General features: G+C 36.5%; 2 pseudogenes; both read right to left on the reverse strand.

Moving 5' to 3' along the window:
- Positions 1-12,970: 12,970 nt before the first annotated feature.
- On the reverse strand, positions 12,971-13,870 carry LOC110343987 (centrosomal protein of 70 kDa-like; annotated as a pseudogene).
- Positions 13,871-20,758: 6,888 nt separating this feature from the next.
- Positions 20,759-21,201, reverse strand: LOC101709537 (cytochrome c pseudogene; annotated as a pseudogene).
- Between the last annotated feature and the right edge of the window lie 1,917 nt (positions 21,202-23,118).

Genomic DNA, 23,118 nt, shown 5'->3' on the forward strand with positions numbered 1-23,118 from the left:
ACAAATATATTACAATTTCTCTTTTTCCAGACCCTTACACAGTTCCTTTTTCTTCACGTTTATATAAACTCCTTGGGGCTGGTCCTTGGGCTATGATTTCTGCTTTAGAAAATAAATTTCTGAAAGTTAAAAAATTATTCCTTAAATAGGTATTTACCAGGCAGCTCCTATGGGCCAGATGCTGCCTACATACATGGAACATAACTCTGAATAGGACAGATACAAATTCTGCCCTCACCACCAAGCAGGATAACAAATGCCATGAATAGGGACCCCGGAGAGCACTGAGAGGGCATGGACATTCCACCTCACCTGCGAGTGCAGCTCTGCAGCGTAACACTTCAGAGATTTAATTGGGTTATGGTAAAATGAAGTCAATTTATTCCTACAGAGACCCAGATTTCCATTTTACACATAGGGTTTTCTATTATTTTGACAACTATCAGTGGGCTAAAGCTGTCTGTGTTGTTTGTATGTTGATTGAATTCTCCTCAAGCAATTGTCAATATTTTAGCAAATAAAGGAAACAGTATTGACTAAAAGTGAATTAAGTCATCATTTGTCAATTCCTAACAAAAGAAGGGATTATATTTCTAACAGGAAATATAAATTCCATGCCAAATTTCCATTATAGGGGGGGAAATAAAGAACAGATATATTAGAGTATGCTTATGAGAATGTACAAATGATATTCTAAAGCAGCTCATGTTTGTCTTATATTGATCTGATGAGGAGGTACTATTCAGCAGAGACAAACCACAAAATCTGACTTCTAACAAAACTCCACTGTAACATTTGCTCTCTACTTTCTTTTTTTGCCTTTGCTTTCCTGTAGCATGTCCTAGGTCAGTCACTCAAACTTTCCAAAGAGAGACCTTAACTAAAAGGAAGTGAATCTGAGAATTATTAATGCCTAACAAGTTCAGCAGCAGCTAAGCCATTAACATTCATGTCCTTTCCCTGCCCCGACTCCTGGGGGGCTCCTTAGTGACAGAGATGAGCTGTTCTTTGGGCTGAGTTCTAGGAACCTGCACCTTTCATAAACTCCATCTGCTGAAAGCATCAGAGAGACAAAGTCGTCAGCTTAATGTCATACATAACATTATTTTTCATAAGGAAAAAGAATCAAATGGCATCATTACTTAACTCCCTCATACCCATGCTCACACCTGGATATATGGGAGTATAAACAAGGGAAGGGAGCGACAGAGGGGGGAGAGAAAAAGGGAAGGAGGGAGAGAGGAGAAAAGAAGACAAACTAGTCACCAGCAGGACTTAGGCTAGGCTTCCTATGACAATTGTCCTGCAAGGTCCTATTGAACATGTTTTATATCACTTTTTCAAACTTTCAGGCCCTATCTTTCTATACAGTCTCTGACCGCCTCTGGTCAGTAAATTTTCTTTAATCAATTTTTTATTGTATACCCCAGTCCGAGATTTTTTAAAAAATGAACTTTGCTGAACTTCAAGTCAAATGTTTTAAGTGAAAATGTTTTTGATGACACCAGGAACAATAAACTAGGATAAAATTATATCTCTTTTGGGCCGGGGATTTAGCACAGTGGTTTTGCCACCTGCTGTGCAAGCACAAGGGCCCGAGTTCCATCCCAGTTACCAAAAAAATTACATCTCTTTGGCAGTATTTCTCCTACCAAAGTGAGATTCCAACTGATTGAAAGCATATGCTTTCATTGCATTGGGATGTCTTAGTCCCCTAGGGGTGCTTTTTATTACATTAATTATGAGAGTAGTAATTAAAATTATCAAGTATCCAACAGCAAAATAGTTAAATAAATTATAGCACATTAATATGAAAGGCTATTGTTTTGTTGTTAAAATTGTCTTTTTGTACACCTTTTAATAAAGTGGAAAACATTTACAATGAGTCTAGCAAAAGGCAGGGTGTGAAATATTTTATAACATCCTAAATTTATAAATTTATGTGTGATTTTTCTCTGAATATATATTTTTAAATAGATAAATGAGTATTTACTTCTGACTTACAGTCAGGAAAACAGAAGGTTTTTTTATTGAGAAAGTTGTTTTGTTTTAATGTTTCTTAAACACTTTTAGTTAAAAATACTAGAAAAAGAAAAGAAGAGAAAAGAAAAAATATGAGAAAAGGAAAAAATGGAAACAAAGTCTTTGTAAATAGGGAGGGGTGGAGGGGGTTAAGGGAGGGCAGGGGAATAGGGAAAGAAAAAGAACCAAGATACATCATGTACAGGTACAAGATCCCAATGATGAATGTAACTATATTGTATACCTAAAATGTACCAATAAACTTAATGGGAAAAATAAAAAATAAAAAAATACTAGAATAATTAAAATTCTCAGTATATATAAAGTACAATCAGAATAATGAAAATAATTAGTTAAAAGAAAGGACCCCACAGACTTCTGATTTTCAATGATGTTTGGCCAGACACAATGAAGGCAAATACGGTACTCAGTCCAGGACAAGGGGTCCAGTAGAGAAAAGTAAGGTTATTTTCCAGCCTGGTTCAATTTCTAACTGCACAAGTTTTTTGTTTTTGTTTTTGTTTTTTTACAAAAAGCAATTTTCATTGGCAGCTCCATCAATTAAGCACTTTATTAGTTTAAATGAAAACTTGATACTGGGGGGGATCACTGAGTGAAATTTCTCACTAGGCGAGGTCCTGTTAGCAAGTCAAAGTTGTGACAATTCACATATCTACATGAAAGTTGAACTTGGCACTGCTTCGTGAGGTAAAAACAGCTACAGTAAACTAAGGAGACCCCAATTCACATAATAGACATTTTATTAGTTTAGCTAAGCAAATACAGACACCATATGATCATTGTGGACAAAATGGGATTTGCCTTCTTAGAAAAGTAGAAAGCTCCTGAGAGTTCATGTTATGATTTTGAGTTATGGCACATGAAATATATCTTTTCTTTATAAAGTTTAATCCATCATATCTGAAAGCTTATAGAGAACTGGTCTCTTTAAAATAGTCTTAAAATTTTAAATGTTATTTTCTTCAAACCAGAAATATTATTATTTATTTTTTTAAGAATTTCATGGTTTAATAAGTCATATGCATTTATTTTTGTAGAGTCAGGAAATAATGGATATGAGTCAAGCAGGTTAGGTGGGAACTACGCAAATTGCAAAGCTGTGTACAATCTAAAGAAGGCAGCCAGACAGGAAGATGACTCTAGTGTCACTAGACTACTTTGCCTTTTCAAGTGAAGCTGGAAGATTTGATTTATAAATGATATCAAATTTTTAATATTTACAGTTAATTTAGTGTTCTAGAAAATATTATATAGACTGAACTGAATATCAGTTTTAACTTTTGGTATATGTCTTTCATAAATTCTAATGTACATTCAGCTGTTGGCAAACCTTTTTTGTAAAGGGCTTGGATGTAGTTATTTTAGATCATGCCGTCATTGTCACAACTACTGACTTCTGTTGTAGCACAGAATCAGCCATAGATAATACGTAAATGAACTGGCATAACTGTATTCCAGTAAAACTAGTTATAAAAACCCAGAACTTCCCGGTTATATATGACGTGTCGGCAGGACTTTGCTGATCTCTAATCTAGGTGATAAAGAGAAAAAGTTTGGGGGTTTTAATAAGAGTAGGGAAGATTTAACATAGCCATCATGAAATATTTTATGTAGAACATGGTATGAAATGTATCTCTGGAGTTCTGGAAACCAGGTTTTCTACCTAAAATGATAAAAGGATTTAGGCTATTGCAGTGGTGATAATGAATTTTGTTGTCCTAAATTTATAGTGAAAATCTGGGGCTGAAAAATGTGAGACTTGGGGGGAGAGGAATCACTCTAGCCTTTTTTTTTTTCTTTTTTTTTTTTTTGACAGGGCCTCACCATGTAGTTCAGACCAGCTTTGAACTCACTATGTAGCCCAGGCTGGATCTGAACTTACCATGATCCTCATGCCTCAGCCTCCCAAGTGCTGGGATTATAAGCATGCACCAGCATCCCCAGCTCACTCTTTGATTTAAAATAGATCACTGAAGAAAGGCTTGCTAAGTCAAATTCTTTGACCTGTAAGAGCAAGTTTGAGTCAGATATCCAGGGGTTTGTTGTTTTGTGGTGCTGCGGCCTCAGATGTTCTATGTTCCTGGGTTCTACAAACGACAATACACCTTTGACTTCACACTCTCAGCTTCACACATTGCCCTATCAGGGACACACTGCCTGGCCTCCCAGGCCTTCTTCTGAAAGCTTGGTGGAAGCCTTGCTGACCCCACATTCTGCATGCACCTAAAACCAGTGCCTCATGGATGATGCCAAGGTCTGCTGCCAGCTGGAGCAGTAGCCAGGCTTCCTTCTCTGTTGGCTACAGGGGTCAAGAGCCTGGATGGCTGAGCACTCTGAATCCAAACCCGAAGAACAAATTCTCTAGGCTGCCGCCATTCTGGAACATGGTGTTCTGGGCCCTTTTTCTCAAAGCAAAGTCTTTTACTTTTGCATCTCTGAGCCTGCAAAGGCTGGAGTCCTGCTGCTCCTTATGATGAATTTCAGGCCATATTTTCTATTCTCCTTTTCCTTGTTAGCAATAAAGATCCTCTCTTTATCTTCTGCTCTATCTTTCCAGACCACAGATTTACTGGAGCTTCCTTTCTGGCCAGATTCAAAATGCTTTCAATCATTCTTCTGGGGTCTTCACTCTTTTTTTTTTTCCATTAAGTTTATTGGTACATTTTAGGTATGAAATACAGTTACATTCATCATTGGGATCTTGTACCTTTATATGAGTATCTTGATTCTTATTTTTTCCCCTTCCCCTGCCCTCCCTTCACCCCCTCCACCCTTCCCTATTTGCAAAGACTTTGTTTCCATTTTTTTCCTTTTCTCATACTTTTTCTTTTCCTTTCTTTCCTTTCCCCTACCCCTCCCACTTCCCCTACTCCTTTAGACCTTTTCTTCCTATTACACAATATCAATTATACATTTTTTAAATTACAGTATCAAGATCTTGAAGACATTACCACAGATTTTACAGAATTTAAAAGGATATAGAAAGCATGTTACAAAATTCTTTTTTGAAATAAGTTTGACAACTTCTAAGAAGTACCTTGGAAGAGAAATTAATGAAACTGACTCTGGAGGAAATATAAAATTTGAATAGCACCTATTAAAGGAAGTATATTCCTAGCTTGAAAACCTACCTGTATGACAACAGCAGGCTCATATACATTTTAACTAATAAATTATATCAAACATTTAAAGCAGAAAAAAGAAGGAACACATCTCCCCTCATTTTAGGAAATCAACACTGTATTAATCCTAAAACTGGATAAAGATAATAGAAGAAAAAAGTATGAACATAGATAAAAAAAATTTTAACAAAACAAACTATTAGAAGTCAGATCTGGTAGTATGTAGAAAGCCGTTTTATTATAGGGATGGCAGTGTTAGTTCAGCATTGGAAGATCCACCCCCAAAAGTCATCATTTTAACAAAGGAAAAATCCATATGATCCTGTCACTAGTTGGAGAAAAAGTACTGGACTGAATTCTACAGCTGTTCATGGTAAAAGCTACCAGGAGACTAGAAGTAGAACAGAACCTTCTCAACAGACAAGCTATGTACTCCATACTTCCACCAAAAATGCCTTATATGAATGGAGAAGATACAATGCTTTCTCCCTAAGGTGGGGAACAGGGCAGATATGCCTATTCTTCATCTGTCCATTAAACTTTGAAATATAGGCCCAAAGAAAAATAGTCTGGCAATAAGATGACACAATTAGCTTAGGATTGGCTAAGTAGAAGTAAAATCTTTATATGTAGATGAAATGATGATCTACAGAGGAAATACTAAGAAATCTCTAGGAATCCCTAGAGCTTGTATTTGAATTTAGCAGTATTAGAAAACACAAGGTATATATAAAATTCAGGTCTATGTATAGTTGCTGTAAATGAAGAATTGGATATTGAAATTTAAAAGTTATATAGGAGTACAAAGGACCTAAAAAAGTTAAAAAAACAAAAACAACAACAACAAAAAAAGCAGTGTTGGAAGACATTTAGTACCTAATTTTAAGACTTCCTCTAAAGCTACAATAATCAAGACAATGTTGGTGTAAGGAAAGACATATAGATCATTGGAATAAAACAGAGAATCTAGAAATACAACCACTCATATATGGTCCCCTGAGTTTTGAAGGATCATTTAACATTAACATTTTATAGAACATAAACTCCATTCAAGAGCAGAGGAAAAGATAGTGTTTTCAGCAAATGAAAAAAATGATAAATGAGAGTCCATCAAAACTTAGAACTTTAAATGACATCATTAAGAAAATGAAAAGTAGTCCTTAAACAGACCATATTTATAATACATATAACCTATGACCAGAATATATAAAGAACTCTTACAGCTCATTAATAGACAACCCAATTAAAAAGTAGACACAAGAAGATGATAAATAGCCAGTACAGCACAAGGAAAGGTGTGCAACACTAGAATCAGAAAAATACTAATCAGTACAATAACAAGATTGAAGTATACACTCATTAGGGAGATGAAGTTAAAAGTTTTAAAAGAACAAATGTCAACTTAGGTGTGAACCAGTTAGAAGTTTCTAATATTGCTAATGTGAATGTAAAATGATAAAACCATTTTGGAAAACAATATAGAAATCTCTGGTATTACTGTTAAGAACCAACAGTTCTGTTCTTAAGTTTTTTCTTAAGAGGAATGAAAACACATGTTCACAATAGATTTGCACATACAAGTTGACTATCCCTTATCTGAAATTCTTGGGATCAGAGTGTTTCAAACTTTCATTTCAAATCCACTTGATCTGCAGAGAGGATAGCTACTCCTGCTTTTTGGGGGGGGGGGGTTCTGTCACATGGAGTATTATTTTCCACCCTTTAACTTTCAGTCTATGAGTTTCTTTTTGAATTAAATGTGTTTCTTGTATGCAGCATATTGTTGGATCTTGCTTCTTAACCCATTCTGCCAGTCTATTTCTTTTGATTGGTGAATTGAGACCATTAACATTGATGGTTATAACTTGTATATATTGACTTATCATTGTCATGACTTTTTCTGTTTGTTGGATTTTCCCCCTTTGCATTTAATTTCTTGTCATGCCTGATGGATTCATTCTGCTAGGCTTCCTGGGGTTGTGATGCTCATTGTCTTTTCCTAGGATATTGTCTGAAATTTTTTGGAGTGCTAGTTTGGTATTCATGAAGTTCCTAAGGTGCTCTTTGTCATGAAAGTATCTTATTTCTCCATCAATTTTGAAAGTAATTTTGCAGGGTAGATCAATCTGGGTTGGAGATTGTTTTCCTTTAGGGCTTGAAATACATCACTTCAAGCTCTTCTTGCTTTGAGGGTTTGCATTGAGAAGTCTACTCTGATTCTGATGGGCTTTCCTTTGTATGTGATTTGTTTCTTTTCTCTAACTGCTTGCAGAATTTTCTTCTTCAGTTGGATTTCTGGAATCTTAACAATTATATGCTTATGTGTAGATTTTTGTTGATCACGGCTACTTGGAGTCCTATATGCCTCACCTATCTGTATGTCCGGTCCTTTTCCCCTGCTTGGGAAGTTTTCTGTCATCACTTCTGTGAACAGTTTTTTTATGTCATCTGCACTCTCTCCTGTTTCTTCACTGACTCTGATCAGTCTGATGTTATTCTTCTTTGCATCATCTAGCAGCTGCTGGATTGATTTATCATGGTCCCTTACAATTTTAAAGAATTTTTTCTTTTCCTAGTCACTAATGGGAATCTTATCTTCTATATCTGAAATTCTGTCCTCACATTGGCTCATTCTGCTGCATAGATTTTCAGTGGCATTTTTAATTTCCTGGAAATATGTTTGTATCTGTTTTATGGATTCCATTTGCTTCCTATGTTGGGATTCCATCATCTTCCTCAGCTTCTCTATTTTTTATGTGTGTCATCTCTAGATTTATTAATCATGTCTTGCACTATGGGCACAATCTCTGCTGTTATTTGAGAAATTATTTCTGATTTCATTTTTTCCAGATCCTCTTTTGTTGACAGTTCATGGAGTCCAGGTGGGTGAGTATCAGTGTTCCATCTCATTTCCCTTCGGGGTTGTTTTAGGTGATCTGGAAGTCTGGTTTTGAAACTTGTTTATATGTCTTCTCATTTCAATGGGGGCTGGGGAGGTTGATCCTGGCACCTGCGCAGCTCACTCTCTCTGTGCTGGCGGGGGTGGTACAGCAGCCTAGAAGCCTCCTCTTGTGCACTGGGAGCAGCTCACCTCCTCTGTGCTGGCCAGGGTGATATGGCAGCCTGGAAGCCTCCTCTTGTTGTATGCTGGGAGCAGCTCACCTCCTCTGTGTTGGTGGGAATGGTGCAGGGGTCTGGAAGCCTTCTCTTGTCTGGGCTCTTTACTCTTGATTCAGAACAAAGATCTGGCTAAAGGGCCCCAACAGCAGCCATGCCACCACCTCAACATTAGACTGCCTTGAAATTTCTTTTGCTAAATTAATTAGTCTGCTGCCCTTAATCTCAGTCTCAGGCAATCTCTGGACACAATTAAAATGCTGACAAACTTTCTGCCAAAGCATAATACACATTGTCTGGAGTTCAACAGCCTATGCAGTCTTTCCCAGCAGAACCTCCTGAGCCTGGTCTTTACTGGCTTTCTGGTCTTCTGAGCCCTGACTAGAATCTCTCATATAGTACAGCCTAAGGCATTTCAGCTCTATTTTTTCAGCCACCATCTCTGAACCTTTCCAAACCCTTCCCACAAGCCAGTGCCAAAAGCTCCTCAACCACATGGTCAGGTACATCACAGCATGGAGCCCACCTACCATGAGGCTTTGGGGGGGACATTTAAACACACGCCATAACATCTAGTCACACCATCCAAAATGATCTCCTGTAGTTTTTACTGTCTGTATAATTTTTTGTAAACTCAATATGACATTGTGGATTAGTGTTTAAATCTTATTATTTTTCTTATTAATGTGTTTACATTTTAATCTCTCTTATTGGACTGAAAACTGCCAGGAGGTAATTATTCATACCTTTGTTTATAGATTTTTCTAATTTTAGATTCATGTTAGTCAATTAGGCAGGGCCACCTAAAAAATAAAGGAGACATTGAATTATTGTTATAATATAGTAATTATATCATCACTATTCTCTCTACTCAATTTCAAATGATACTAATAAAAGTACAGGTTATCTGGCAGGCTTTAACACATTCCTGCTAGCTTGAGCCACTGGTGGTATATGCACGACTGTCCCATTGGGCAGCTTGCACCACCAATGGTACATGCATGACTATCACATCAGGTGGCTCTACCACCCAATGGGACTGTCCCATGCCACCTGACAAACAGTTATGCATGAACCATTTGTGGTTTAGAACTGCTCAGCAGCAAAACACATGAATTATTAGCCCTGTTATGAACATTTTTTTTTGCAGCAATCATCCTGCCTCAGCCTCCTGCATGCTGAGATTACAGGCATAAACCACCAGATTTGGCACAGGCTTTTAAAATTGTAAATGATTTTTGCCAGAAGCAAATATGTTGAATCATATTTTACCTTAACTTCAATAAACAGATTTTAAAGTAATCACACGTATTACACCTCAAGTGTATATTCTCCTTGTCTCAATATAATTCTACGTGTAGAAATTCTCTCTCACAAAAATATCTGCCCAAGGATGCAACTCCATGAAAATGGCTCACTGCATCATCATGAGTGAAGAAACAGAAACCATGTGTACTTCAATGGAGGAAAGGTTAAATTACAATATGTTAACAGTACTGGAAGAAAAAATATAAATTTGCATGCCCTAATAAGAATTGAAAGGGGAAAATGTTGCATAATCAAGTGTATACTATTATTTTACATTTGTCTAAGAAAAGAAAAAATTATACCTGAATTTATATATGTATTGAAAAAGAATTCTATGGCCTCTCACCTGGGAGATAATTGTGATTTAGAGGGCATGTGGAAGGGCAGAGTTGGTCATCCCATTGTCTAAGATGGGGAGGGATGGGAATGCTAAAAGTTCATCAGTGAATATACAACACAACATAATTAAGAGTGTTCTGTACTCTGTACTCCAGACCTTGTGGATTACTTGCCATGCCCAATTTTTTCCTCTAATTGAAAAATTGTCTCTCTCATTTCCTATTAAAATTCTACCGTTCCTAACAGTCTTGCTAAAGGAAGCCTATCTGGTGCTGGGTTTAATCCCTGTTATTAGAAAATAAAATAGAGTGGACAATCTTTGGCCCATATAACAAATTCACACCGGAATTAACCTGACTTCATCTGATGTAGCAAATTCTCTCAGTATTCCTCATCTCACTCACTCATATTGGCTGTTTTTGGCTTTTATTTTTTCCATTCCCCCTTATCTCTGTTACTAGCCTCTTCCTCCCTCTGTAATCATCTCTCTCTGCCTCCCTCCTTTTTGTTCTTTACTGCCCTTTTTTCTTTCCTTCTTCCCTCTTTTCATTTTTTCACATCTATTGCTAAGTATACATTTTTGCTTTTTGTTATGAATTACTATGGACCAATTTTTCTTGTTTTATCTTCACAAGAATGAAACTGTATACATGTACATTATGTAAATTATCTCTCAGATAATCATCCAAACCACCTATAGCTTTAACTTTTTACTTACATGTGATCTTATTTATTTTTATAGTACAATAGAAAAACCCAATCAGTATATTTTTAATCCTAACATGTAAACACCTAAGACTGGTTAAAATGAAGTCAGTTATATGTTAAGTGGAAAACACAGTGCTAGCTTTTATACAAGGGGGAATATGAATACAATATTCACACTACTTGTATAGCTAAAAATAACACTAAGCACTTAAAATTAATTACCTAAGGAGCAGGTAAGGCTAGAGTGATATAGAAGGAAAGGAATGAAAACAACTTTTCTGAATATAAATATAGTTTTAGCTTTGAAATTATGTAAATGCTTTATGTACTCAAAGTAGAGTAAATGTAAAAGGCAATCTCAATAACTGAAAACACAGTAAAACAAATCTAACTGCTTATTAATTTGGTGATACAAACACACAGAGAAAAGTATTTCAAGATATTTTGGACAACCATATTTTGAACATATCCGTAGTGGAATATATTACTAATATCAAAAAGAATTGCAAAGAACTTTTTCATTCAATAGGCTTATTGTTAGTAAATCTATTATTATTTTGAAAACTGTTACTTACTATAGGATAAAGCAAATAAGTATTTATTATATTGTTCTTAGGAATAATAATTTTCCATGTAAAAGAATAGTTACAGGGTTGGAGTTACAGCTCAGTGGTCAAGAGCATGTGTAGCATGTGCCAGGCCTTGGTTTCCATTCCAAACATCATAAAAAATAATAAAAATGTTAAAATTTTAAGAACTACAAAGTAAAATCAAGAGAGTTTACGTTAAAATACTATAATGTTCATGTAATGTGAAGAAAAAATCTATAATGATTTGGCTAAAATTTTTCCCAAAAATATATAACTCCTGGTTCTACTGAAAAGTCCAAAAGTCACTGACAGCATAATAATCAATACGCAACTCAACAGCCATAGAGTGGTTTTTATATATCATTCCTTACTAAAAGGAATCAGTTCTTTTGAGAAATGTCTGACAGTTAACTAGGAATTTATAGTGCTCAAAATTTGGATATCCACATGGAGAAGAATGAAACTAAACCCCTATATAGCACCAATTCCAAAAGTCAACTCCATGTTAAGGATTTGAACCTAAGAAACTACTATAAGAAAATAGGAGAACTGCTTTGGGTATTGGAATGGGCAAAAGATTTTTTTGAAGAAGACCCCAAAAACATAGGAAACAAAAGCAAAAATAAAACAAGTGGTATTACAGCAAACTACAGAGACTGGGCACAGGAAAAGAAATGGCTAACAAAGTGCATACAACCCACAAAATAGAAGAAAATATTTGCAAACTATACACCTAAAAAGGGGTTGATAACCAGAATAGACTAGGAACTCCGAAATTTCAATAGTCAAAGGGGGAAGGGCAGAATGAGTAATAGATCTTAGTAGACATTTCTTAAAACAGAATATACAATGGCTAAAAAGTTTATGAAAAAAATGCTCAATTTCACTAATCACCATGAAATGCAAATGAAAACCACAATAAGATATCATCTCATCCCAATAAATGGCTATTTTCAAAAAGACTAAAGGTAACAAGTGCTGGTGAGATGTAGAGAAAAGGGAACTTTGCACATTGTTGATGAGAATGTAAATTTAAAGCTATACAGAGAGCATCATGAAGGTTCCTCAAAACATTAGAAACAGAACTACTAAAAAAAAAAAAAAGAACTACTGTTTGACCTAGCAATCTCACTACCAGCCATAAATCCGAAGGTGTTAAAATCAGTATGTCAAGAGACATCTGTACACCCATGTTCACTGCAGCATTATTTACGATACCCAAGAATTGGCAACAAGTAAGTGTCCAGAAACAAATGAGTGTACAACTTTTACATTTTTATGTACCAGTTAAAAATTAATTTTTAATTATGAGAAAAGGAAAAAGTGGAAACAAAGTCTTTATAAATAGGGAAGGGTGGAGGGGTGAAGGACGCACAGGTAATGGGGAAAAAATAAGAACCAAGATACATCATGCACAGGTGCAAGTACCCAGTGATAAATGTAAACATATTGTACACCTAAAATGCACCAATAAAAGAATTTAAGCAAAAAAAAAAAAGAAGCAAAAAACTTAATTTTTCAAAACAGCTCTCAAAAATTAATTGGGAATTTAGTTAATTTAAAATGTTTAGTGTTATTTTTAGTAAATGTCTAATTTTATTCCTTAAAGGAGTTCTAGGGCAAAAAGACTGTACAGCATGAGGGGGAAAAAAAGTACAAAACAGGGAGAATCCTCTGGTTGATAAGATACAACTACTCCCAAGATAAAGATCAGTTTTTAAAAAAGTGGATCTAGCTACATTATCATGTTATATGGTAAACATTACTGTCTATCCAAGAGGTATGAGGAACTCTTTTGCACAGATAGGCAAACCCTGTTTTGAGTAATAATTCGTTCTTCTTCCTCTTTTGTTAATGGACAGATATCCTTTTGCAAAGAAGCAATACTCGGTTGCCGCTCCATTTGTTTTTTTCTTGTAATGCTGGCATTCTGTCTGTAAAGTTCTATTCTCCTTTTGAAGATCTTTCATTTTATTTTGTTGCTGGCAAACTATATTTAGAGATTCATCTTCCAATTCACCAATTTTGCATTTCACACTCTCCATAATTTGTTCCAAGTCATTAGCATGTTGTTCCTGATGTGCTGCTCGGTTTGTTCTAGTTGAAGCTCATTTTTAAACTGCTGATTAGTTTCTATGAGCTCTCGTATCATGTTCTGTTGACGTCCTGTTTGTTCCACCAACATTTTCAAATTCTGCCTCATCCTTTGTAATGACTGATTATCAAAATGATAAGATCTTGCCAGGGATTTAGCTCAGTGGTTTCTCAGCCTGCCCCGAGTTCGAACCCTGGTACCAAAAAAAAAAAAAAAAAGATAAGATCTTTAAGATCTGTTCTTTTTTTTTGGTGGTGGGGGGGGTCGAACTCGGGTCCTTGCGCTTGCGCAGCAGGCGGCGAAACCGCTGAGCTAAATCCCCGGCCCAAGATCTGTTCTTTTGTAGAGGCATGAAGGGTTTAAGCCATGCCTCATTAACAGCACATTTATGATTTCCCATTCTGCTTCCTCCTGCTGTTTTTCAATCATGAGTCTGTTTGATATTGACTGGATTTCTGGGCTTTAGGGGCTGCTGGAGGCACTGTTTCTCTTGCAGAATCAAAAAAGGTAAAGGTTGACAATAAAATAATTTCAGTTGCCTCAGTCATTGTACATTCCTCTTGCACTTTACACCTGGTCATTCAAGTTATCTCGGTGAAATGATCACCCAGTGAGTCTCATGGATCTTCACCTTCCTCAGCCACCATCTCCCCTATTATTATATTTTATTATGTATATGTGTAAAGATATGTACAATGTACAAATCAAGATATGTACAAATAAAAAAGCAGGGCAATTTGGGAACAAAGCTTCTATATTCCTCATTCAAGATGGCTTAATTATTCAAGTATCTTTATTCTACCATCTCAACTTTTGAATGTCTTTATGAAGTTCTTCAAAAATCCAACAGTAATTTGATAAAGACTGTGCTTAATTTACAGGTTAATTTGGTTTTTCAGTCTGATTTTGTTTTTAATTAAGTATTATGGTCACATACAAATTTGTGCTAATTTTGTACCTTCCTTACTTTAATCCTTCTAAAGAGCTGACAAAGAGCACCACTGCCAATCACACAAAATCAGTACTTTCAATCTTGTGCTTTTAAGTAGCTGTTTAAACACTATCCTGAATAATAACTTAGTCCAGAGTAAAGAATTCAAAAATAAAATCTGACTTACTATTGTATCATGCTTTTAAAAGGATCTGAACTTACAGATCAACTATAAAAGGTGAGAAGTGTTAAATATTCTTTATTTAGTATTATACATACATCACACTAAAATGCCTTTCAGTAAGTAAAAGGCAGCAGTCTTTAGATATAGGGAATACTAATTAAATTGGCATAGTCAAGATAAAAAATATAGATGTTCCTTCCCTGTCTTCAACCACTGTCTTTAACAAGCTAATAAACAAATTGAGGTCACGTGGAACACGCCGAATCAGCCCACTGCAGACAGGCAGCCACCTGGTTCCATACCATGAAGACGCAGAGGACACCGGACCACCAGACCACAGTACTGAGTCCCGCTACTCCCGGCCCAGAGGTAGGGGCTTCTGAGCCACCATCCCACTGCTCCTGGAACAGAGGACGGGGCTTCCCGGCCACCATCCCTCCCACTGCTCCCAGCCCACAGGAAAGGGCTTTTGGGCCACCATCTCTACCACCGCTCCCAGCCCCTGTCCCACCTCTCCCAGCTCAGAGGAGGTAACCCATGCAGGTGCCAACAGCCCCCGCCCCCGTCCAAATGAGAAAACACATAAATAAGTCTCAAAACCAGACTTCCAGATCACCTACAGCAACCCAAAAGGGAAATGAGATGGAACACTCTGATACTCAACCACCTGGACCCACTGAACTGGCAACAAAAAGCAATCTGGAAAAAATGAAATCAGAAATAATTTCTCAGATAACAGGAGAAATTGGGCCCCTAGTGCAAGACATGATTAATAAATCTAGAGAGGAGCTCAGGAACATGATGGAATCCCAACAGAAGAAACAAATGGAATCCATAAAACAGATGCAAATAGATTTCCAGGACATGAAAAACTCCATTAAAAGTCTACACAGCAGAATGAGCCAATGTGAGGACAGAATTTCAGATATAGAAGATAAGATTGCAATTAGTGACCAGGAAAAGAAAAATTGCTTCAAAATTATAAGGGAACATGAGAAATCAATCCAGCAGCTGTTAGATGATGCAAAAAAGAATAACATAAGACTGATTGGGCTCAATGAAGAAACAGGAGAGAATGCAGATGACATAAAAATACTCTTCACAGAAATAATGGCAGAAAACTTCCCAAGCAGGGGAAAAGAACTTGACATACACATAAGTGAGGCATATAGGACTCCAAATAGCCTTGATCAAAAAAAATCTACTCATAGGCATATAATTGTTAAGATTCCAGAAACACAACAGAAGAACAAAGTTCTCCAAGCAGTCAGATCAAAGAAACAAATCACATACAAAGGAAAGCCCATCAGAATCACAGCAGACTTCTCAACACAAACCATCAAGGCAAGAAGAGCTTGGAGTGACATATTCCAAACCCTAAAAGAAAACAGCCTCCAACCCAGATTGATGTACCCTGCAAAACTATCTTTCAAAATGGATGGAGAAATAAGATACTTTCATGACAAAGAGCACCTTAGAAACTTCATGAATACCAAGCCAGCACTCCAAAGAATTTTACACAATACCCTAGGAACAGACATTGAGGATCACAACTCCAGGAAGCAAAGCAGAATGAACCCATCTGGCATGACAAGAAATTAAATGGAAAGGGGGAGAACCCAACAAAAAGAAAAAGCCATGGCAATGACAAGTCAATATGTTTCAGTTATAACCATCAATGTTAATGGTCTCAATTCACCAATCAAAAGAAATAGACTGGCAGAATGGGTTAAGAAGCAAGATCCAACAATATGCTGCATACAAGAAACACACTTAATTCAAAAGGAAACTCATAGGCTGAAAGTTAAAGGGTGGAAAACAATACTCCATGCAACGGGAACCAGAAACAAAAGCAGGAGTTGCTATCCTCTATGCAGATCAAGTGGATTTCAAACCAACACTGATTAAGAGAGCCAAAGAAGGACACTACATCTTTGTAAAGGGAAGAATCCAAGAGGAAGAGATGACAATCATAAATATCTATGCACCAAACACTAGTGCACCCAACTATATAAAACAAATACTAATGGACATGAAAAGTCATATATGCACTAATATAATTGTAGTGGGGGACCTTAACACCCCACTGTCACAAATAGATCAACCAGACAAAAAATAAGTAATGAAATACTAGAACTCAATCAAACTCTTGAACAAATGAACTTCACAGATGTTTACAGAGTGTTCCACTCCACAAAATCAGAATACACGTTCTTCTCAACTGCACATGGGTCATTCTCCAAAATAGACCACATACTCACACATAGAACACGTTTAAGTAAGTGCAAAGGAATTGAAGTTATCCCCTATATATTATCAAACCATACTGCGATGAAATTGGAGATCCATAGGAAAAGAAACTCAAAATTTCATAAACACATAGAAATTGAACAACACACTTCTGAATAACCAATGGGTCACAGAGGAAATTAAAGAAGAAATCAAACAGTTCCTTCAATTAAATGACAATGACAATACAACATACTGGAATCTATGGGAGACAATGAAAGCAGTCTTAGGAGGGAAATTCATAGCAGTGAATACGCATATTAGGAAAACAGAATGAGCCCAATTAAACAACCTGATGTTGAACCTCAAGCTTCTAGAAAAAGAAGAGCAGGACAACCCCAGAGCTCATACAAGGGAGGAAATTACAAAGATCAGAGCAGAAATCAATGCAATGGAGACTAAGAGAATGATACAAAAAATCAATGAAGCCAAGAGTTGGTTCTTGGAAAGAATCAACAAAATTGACAAGCCCTTAGCCAACCTTATCAGAAAAAGGAAAGAAAAAGCCCAAATCCATGCAATTAGGAATGAAAAGAGTGAAATTACAACAGACCCAGCAGAAATCCAGAGGATCATCAATACCTACTTCCAGAACCTATATGCCAATAAGATGGACAACACAGAAGAAATGGACAGATTCCTAGATACATATGAATTACGAAAGTTGAATGAAGAAGACTTAAAAATTCTGAACAACCTAATATCAACCAATGGAATTGAAAATGTAATTAAAAACTTATCAACTAAGAAAAGCCCGGGCCCTGATGGCTTCACTGCTGAATTCTACAAGACATTTAGAGAGGAACTGCTGCCACTACTGTTTAAACTCTTCAATGAAATTGAAAGGGAAGCAATACTTCCAAATTCATTCCTAGAAGCAAGCATCACCTTGATCCCCAAAGCAGAGAAAGACCCAATCAAAAAGGAGAACTATAGGCCAATCTCACTAATGAACATAGATGCAAAAATCCTTAATAAGATAATGGCAAACAATGCAGAAGATCATCAAGAAGATCATACACCCTGATTAAGCAGGATTCATCCCAGGGATGCAGGGATGCTTCAATACATGCAAATCAATCAATGTAATACACTGTATCAATAGAGCCAAGGACAAAAACCATATGATTATCTCCGTAGACACAGAAAAAGCATTTGACAAAATCCAACATGCATTTATGATAAAAATCCTACAAAGAATTGGAATAGATGGTCTCTACCTCAAACTGATAGAAGCCATCTATGAAAAACCAACAGCCAATATCATATTAAATGGTCAAAAACTGAAATCCTTCACACTAAAATCAGGAACAAGACAAGGATGTCCACTATCACCACTCTTGTTCAATATAGTTCTGGAAACATTAGCCACGGCAATTAGATAAGAGAAAGACATAAAAGGAATAAAGATAGGAAATGAAGAAGTCAAATTGTCATTATTTGCAGATGACATGGTACTCTACATGGAAGATCCCAAGAACTCCACCAAAAGTCATCTAGACTTAATAACCAAATTCAGTAGAGTAGCAGGATACAAGTTCAATACACAAAAATCAATAGTTTTCCTCTACATGAACAATAGACTCAATGAGACAGAAATAGGGCAAATAATTCCTTTCACAATAGCATCCAAAAAACTGAAATACCTAGGAATTAAGCTGACGAAAGAAATCAAAGACCTCTTCTCCGAAAACTATAGCACTCTGAAAAGAGAGATTGAAGATGATATCAGAAAATGGACAGACATCCCCTCCTCCTGGCTAGGAAGGATTAATATACTGAAAATGGCCATACTTCCAAAACTGCTATATAGATTTAATGCAATTTCAATTGAGATCCCAGCAGCATACTTCATGGACCTTGAGAAAACAATCCAAAAATTCATTTGGAACAAGAAGAGACCCAGAATAGCAAAAGCATTTCTAGGTAACAGAGACATGGCAGGGGGTATCACAATCCCCAACCTGCAACTCTACTACAAAGCTACTGTGATAAAAACTGCATGGTACTGGCAAAGAAACAGACCTGAGGACCAGTGGAATAGATTAGAAGATGCAGAAACAACGCCAGACACACTCAGCCATCTCATCTTTTACAAAGGAGCCAAACACCCTCACTGGAGGAAAGATAGACTCTTTAATAAATGGTGCTGGAAAAATTGGGCTTCAACTTGCCAAAGATTAAAAGTAGACCTATATCTCTCACCATGCACTAAACTAAAATCAAAAAGGATTAAAGATCTAAATATTAAAATAGAAACTTTGAACCAGTTGAAACAGAGGTTAGGTAGTACCCTTGAAGACATCAGTGTAGGAAAAGGTTTTATGAACAAAACCTCAGTTGCCCGTGAACTAGCACAAACAATCAACAAGTGGGATCTCTTCTTATTAAAAGGCTTCTGCACAGCAAGAGAAACCACCAGCAGTGTGAAGAGAACCCACAATGTGGGAAAAAATCTTCACCTGCTCTTCCTCAGACAAAGGTCTACTATCTCGAATCTATAAAGAACTTATAAAGATCAGACCTCCCAAATTTAAAGACCCAATCCAAAAATGGGCATCTGAAATGAACAGACATTTCTCAGACAAAGAATTAGAAATAGCAAATAAATACATGAAAAAATGTTCAACATGACTGGTCATTCGAGAAATGCAAATGAAAACAACACTGAGATTCCACTTCACTCCAGAAAGAATGGCTGCTATCATGAAATCAACCAATAACAAATGCTGGTGGGGCTTCGGGGAAAGAGGAACCCTGCTCCACTGCTGGTGGGAGTGTAGACTGGTGCAACTACTGTGGGAATCAGTATGGAGATACCTCAAAGAACTAGGACTGGAAGTCCCATTTTACTCCACTATTCCACTGCTGGGGATCTTCCCCAAAGAATTAAAAGAATCATACCACAGTGATATATGTGCACCCATGTTCATAGCAGCACAGTTTGTAATAGCTAAAACTTGGAAACAACCCAAATGCCCATCAACTGGAGACTGGATAAAGAAAGTGTGGTTTTTTAATAAAATGGAGTACTACTCAGCCATCAAAAAATGAGAAATTAGAGACATTTATAGTTAAGTGGATGCACATTGAGGCCATACTCTTAAGTGAAATAAATAGGATACACATGTATAAATACCAAATAGTTTCTCTGATGTGAGAAACTGAAAGTGTAAATAAGGACTAAAATGCATAATAGGTAATGTGAAATAGGAAGAAAACGGGCAAAGGGGAAGGAAGTGGGAGGGCTAGGGGAAAGGATAGAAAGGAATGGGATTAATATGAGAAAATGGAAAAATAGGAACAAAATCTTTGTAAGTAGGGAGGAATGGAGGGGTTGAAGGGAGGGCTGGGCAAGGGTGAAAAATAAGAACCAAGAGAGATTATGTAAAGGTGCAAATTTCCAATGATGAATGTCATTATATTATATACCTAAAATATACCAATGATTAGAATGAACAGTCGATAATGTAAAATAGGAAGAAAAGGTCCAAAGGGGTAGGGGTAGTGGGAGGGGCAGGGGAAAGGATGAAGGGAAAGGAAAAATGATGAGAAATGGAAAAAATGGAAATAAAGTCTTTGTAAATAGGGAAGGGTGGAGGGGGTGAAGGGAGGGCTAGGAATGAGGGAAAAATAAGAACCAAGATGCATTATGTAAAGGTACAATTCCCAATGAGAAATGTAATTGTGTTGTATACCTACAATGTACCAATAAAAGAATTTAATTAAAAAACAACAACAACAAATTGAAATAGGAGTCTTGCTTGGTTGTGAGACAGTGAATGATCTCTTGGTATTTAAACATATTCACACAACCAGTTATATGTATAAATCTAAATATAAAACCAACTTCCAGCAGGTTTTGAGATAACATTCTCCATCTTTGTGACAAGTCGAACATCACTAATCAAGGCCAACCATATTTTTAGAAAGGGAAAACAGTGATAGTATTTACTGAACTGGAATTACTATCAAAACTTGAAAAACAAAGATATCCATTTAACTATAAGCCAATTTTACTTAAATCAGGACTGTCCAACAAAAATATTCTGTCAGCCACTCATAATCTGAATTCTGGTGTATGAGATCTAGTAAATTATGGTACACATAAAAAAGCCATGAGACATTTCTGTTCTGTAATAAACAAGGCAGTAACTATTACTCATTAGTAGCTTTTTTGAGGTAACCTATTAATTCTGCCCTTCTTCCTTCTTCTTAATGCCAGTGACGATCATTTTTGTTCCAGGGATGTACTTCTTGGGATTCTCCAAGTACTCCATCAATGTATCCTCTCCCCCCGGGATGCCTTTGTTCTTGCTAGCATCTGTGTAGGAGAATCCAGCAGCTTGACCTGTCTTCCTCCCAAACAGACCATGGAGATTTGGCCCAGTCTTGTGCTTGCCTCCCTTCTCCACAGTGTGGCACCTGGCACACTTCTGTACAAAAATCTTCTTGCCTTTCTCAACATCTCCCATTTTTAAATCTGCTGCGGCTTCCGTGTCCGAGGCTCAGCGCTCTTTCATCGTTACCACAGGGAAAGTCCCAGCTCAGAAGCCAGACATCCCGCTCACTTTTACAGGTTAATTTGAAAAGATGTGAAATTTTTATATGAAGTCATTCCACCATGCTTGGAATGTCATTTTATTTACTGAGACCATTTTCTATGCCCTAGAACATAGTTTTGTTTTTGTTGTTGTTGTTTGTTTGTTTGTTTGTTGAGACAGGGTCTCACTATGTAGTGCAGGTTGGCCTTGAACTCACTATGTAGTCCAGGCTGGCCTCAAACTCTTGGTGATCCTCCTGCCTCAGCTTCCTGAGTGCTGGGATTACAGGTGTGTGCTTGGCTTTTAGATCAGAGTTTTAAATTTTTCCACCTAAGGTATTTGTGTAGTTTTCACTGTTAGTGCCTGTGTGTATTACGGTTTTATTGCTATCGTACTTAAAAATTAAATTTTATGACTTGCTTTTAAAACATTCTTTAAAATATTTTCAGAAGAGAGGACTATAGTCTTTTGAAAAAACATTTATCTTCAAGTAATGCATTGCTGTCACAGAAAAGATATTCTTATATAACAAAAAGAAAATTATCCATTAATTTTATGCCTTCTCCTTTTAGCATTATTTTTGACACTCAAAGAACTTCCTGAAGGATGAGTAAGAATTTGCCTGATGACAAAGGACTACTATCTACAATATACAAAAACAAAAAAAATCAGACCCCTCCAAATTTAAAGACCCATTTCAAAAATGGGCATGTGAAATGAACAGATATTTCTCAGACGAAGAAGTAAAAGCAGCAAATAAACCTATGAAAAAATGTTCAACATCACTGGTCATTTGAGAGATTCAGATGAAAACAACACTGAGATTCCACCTCACCCCAGAAAGAATGGCTGCTATCAAGAAATCAACCAAAAACAAATGCTAGTGGGGTTGTGGGGAGAAAGGAACCCTTCTCCATTGTTTGTGGGAGTGCAGACTGGTGCAACCGCTATGAAAATCAGTATAGAGATACCTCAAAAAACTAGGATTAGAGGTCCTATTTGACCCAGCTATTCCTCTGCTGGGTGTCTTCCCAAAAGAATTAAAAGAATCATATCACAGTGATATATGCATTCCCATGTTTATAGCGGCACAGTTTGTAATAGCTAAAACTTGGAAACAGCCCAATTTCCCATCAACTGGAGTCTGGAAAAGAAGATGTGATTTTTTTTATAAAATGGAGTATTACTTGCCATAAAGAATGAGAAACTAGAGTCATTTATAGCTAAATGGATGCACATTGAACCATACTCTTACCTGAAATAAGTAGGACAGACATGTAAATACCAAATAGTTTCTCTGGTGTGAGAAACTGAAAATGTAAATAAAAATAAAAATGTATAATAGATGTGAAATAGGAAGAAAAGGTCTAAAGGGGAGGAGAAAGTGGGAGGAGTAGGGGAAAGGAAAGAAGGGAAAGGAAAAAATATGAGAAAATTTAAAAATGGAAACAAAGTCTTTGAAAATAGAGAGGGGTGGAGGGGTTGAAGGGAGGACAGGGGAAAGGGGAAAAAATAAGAACCAAGATGTATCATGTAAAGGTGCAAATTTCCAATGATGAATGTCATCATATTGTATACCTAAAATGTACCAATCAAATTAATTTAAAAAATTTACTCTGATGGATACAGAGATGTGAGAATTAGAATCGGTAGGTAGATTTGAAGAATTATCATTTTTTACTCCTCATCACTGTTTTTGCTTTTTAGCATCTATATTCTTTTTGCTTCTTAATTGAATTAATAATCATTTATGAATAGAAGTTAACCAGTATATAAAATTTAAAATTTAAAAAAATGTATAATGTTCAAAGCCACCTTTTAGCTGAGCAATAATGATGGAGCTCCCAA

This window comes from Heterocephalus glaber, unplaced genomic scaffold (genome assembly GCF_053883595.1).
Source record: "Heterocephalus glaber isolate CG9 unplaced genomic scaffold, H.glaber_assembly_v1.0 deba00001733, whole genome shotgun sequence".
Classification (NCBI taxonomy): domain Eukaryota; kingdom Metazoa; phylum Chordata; class Mammalia; order Rodentia; family Bathyergidae; genus Heterocephalus; species Heterocephalus glaber.